This window comes from Lipotes vexillifer, unplaced genomic scaffold (assembly GCF_000442215.2).
Source record: "Lipotes vexillifer unplaced genomic scaffold, Lipotes_vexillifer_v1.1 scaffold1061, whole genome shotgun sequence".
Lineage (NCBI taxonomy): Eukaryota > Metazoa > Chordata > Mammalia > Artiodactyla > Lipotidae > Lipotes > Lipotes vexillifer.
Genome location: NW_006789959.1, coordinates 2,112,137 through 2,114,767, shown reverse-complemented (window position 1 = coordinate 2,114,767; position 2,631 = coordinate 2,112,137). Strand labels below are relative to the sequence as shown.

The 2,631-nt window shown below is 35.0% G+C and overlaps 1 long non-coding RNA gene across 1 annotated transcript; it reads left to right on the top strand.

Moving 5' to 3' along the window:
* The first annotated feature begins 850 nt into the window (after positions 1-850).
* On the top strand, positions 851-2,114 carry LOC103072876 (uncharacterized). Its single transcript, XR_457072.1, has 2 exons — positions 851-975; positions 1,658-2,114. It is a non-coding gene; the product is annotated as an uncharacterized LOC103072876 (long non-coding RNA).
* The last annotated feature ends 517 nt before the right edge of the window (positions 2,115-2,631 follow it).

Genomic DNA, 2,631 nt, shown 5'->3' with positions numbered 1-2,631 from the left:
TTGCAAAAACATCATTAGAATGATTTATCAGCATTTGCAATGGATTGGGCGGGCGTTGGGGACGATAATAAAGATAACCCATTAGAACATTGGCAAAGTCTGTAGGCTGTTTTTTTCATATTCCCCTTCCTATTCTTAACATTAAATATTCTAAATTAATGGTAACTTGAGGGTATCAAGGAATATTTGTGGAATTTAGAGTTTTAGGTAATAGTTAATAGATAACACTTTTTGTTTCTCTCCTAACAGTATACAAGGAAAACATTACTCATGTGATTTAGATATTGTGCTGTGGGAAAGTAAATTTAGGACTTAGCGATAGAGTAATGTAGAACTTTGGATTATGTGTGTATTGGTCCCATGGTACACCCAGGAAACTCATCATTATATTTAATTATTAACATTATTATTGCATCCTGTCTGCATTTTTTTCATTTGCTTTCTTTTCCTCCTAAAGTAAATCCCCTTAAAAGACCAGTCATTTGTGGTTGCTGCTTAATCAAGATGTGTTTGCAGTTGGTGGCAGGACACAGAGTGTTCTGAAAGGCTGGAATTGATGATTCATTGGCAAAATTACAAAATAACCTAGTTTCCTGCCAGCAAATTAGCACTGTGAGATTTTCAAGTCCCAGTCCCATCACCATCACTCCCCTAACTACTAAAATACACAGGGCACTGCGCTGTATGGAAATAAGCTTGGTTCTTGTCTTCTGATAAATTTCAATACGAATTTCTTTTATAAAGAGCTTTAATATTTGAAGTGATTGCTTTCTATTAAACTATAAGACATGAAGTTGCTTTAAAACATGACATGTATGTAGTAGCTTTGAAACCTTTGATTTGAAATTGCAGCTGATGTGCTGAGTGAAGAAGCGATACTGAAATGGTACAAAGAAGCGCATGTTGCCAAAGGCAAAAGTGTTTTTCTTGACCAGATGAAGAAATTTGTTGAGTGGTTACAAAACGCAGAAGAAGGTATGATTCCATTTAACAACTCTGGTGACCATTTAGCAAATCCTTTCTCACTATAATTCAAAATAGCTTCCTCCTCCACAGATTTTTCTTGCCTTCCTAAAACTAAAGTTCTGAGGTGTGTTCCACAGCAGACATTTTGTCTACCTCTTAGCCTTCCTTTCTGAATCAAGCCAATGAAAATTTCTGCAAGATAAACAAAACAAAACCAAAACCTCTTAAATTATTCCTAATTTAAGGGACAAAGAGGAAGAAATAATCAGCAGCTGTGAAAGGAAAAAAAAATACATTTGGCTTAATCACTTTTATGGGATTATATTGATTTTTATGGCACCTTTACCAGTTGACTGGTATTTAAAATGGCAGTACAAGTTGGAAGAACAATAATGATGAGACTTAATCCAGCTAAGCGTGAAAAGTTGCAGATCCAGAAAAATATAAATAGTTTTAGTCACCAGTAATATTTCTGAGCATGTTGCATTTTTAGAAAGGTAATTTCGTTTAAAAGCAAAAAGGAGCAAAAGTTTGCTGCCTGCCCTCATATATGACTCTCTTACCTAGTAAATGGATGCCTAGGCAAAATGTCTTTTTTAATGGGGGAGGGAGATAGAGTAGAAATTCTTTCATGACCTTATTTAAAGGTGTCTCAGAAGAAATGACCTGACTTTTCTTTCTTTTCTCCTAGAATCTGAATCTGAAGGTGAAGAAAATTAGAGGGCTCAAGAAGCACAATACCTAGGTCACCACACAACACTCTTACTGGGAATGCTGAACCATTTGAGAAGAGAAACTTGGCTTCTGTTTTCACAAAGGAAAAAAAAAATAGGTTAGGCTTCCCTTGTGCAGAGGGGGAAATGGTTTTTGTTTTTGTTTTGTTTTTAAATGGAGCCCTGAGGCATCAGCTATTATACTTGGGACTCTACCTCTCATTCACTATATGCTAACTTAAAGCCATTCAACAGGGAGTCCAGTAGGTGTCTGAAATTAAATACTCCACAGACTCCTCCTCTTTTTTAGCTGTATTTTTCAGGTACTGTGTGGTGAATGCCCCACTGGTGTCTATTACAGGGCCACTTTGGTAGTTGTGTATCTGCTCGTGTATGTGATTTGACAAACAGTTTTTTAAAATAAATGGCTTTTTAAAAATCTGGGCTTATATTTTCAGAGCTTTTATTTCTTTACTGTTCTGACTTCTTACACAGATGACATTTCAGTGTTAGGCTTTTTTTTCCCATCCAAAATGCTGAATTGTTCTTCTCTATGAAAACACTTCTGTTCCTTTTATCATCATAACTAATACACTTCACTTATCTTTGTAGTGAAACAGAAATCACCCCCAAAATACAGGCACATAGCAGTAATACCAAGAAGTGATTTTTTTTTTTTTTTTTTTTTTTTTTTACCATGTGGCTTGCAGAAACTAGTTCCCTGACCAGGGATTGAACACAGGCCACGGCAGTGAAAGTGTGAGTCCTAACCGCTGGACCGCTTTCACTTTTTGTTAATAAAATATCTACTTATAGAATATATTCTATTCTTAAAATTCACAGTTTCAATATGAAATTAACAAAATCAAATAATAACTGAAAGCATCCTATCTAATTGATAAGAGGTAAATATTTATTTTTTTTTTGCTATAAAACACAATTTCTACTGGGC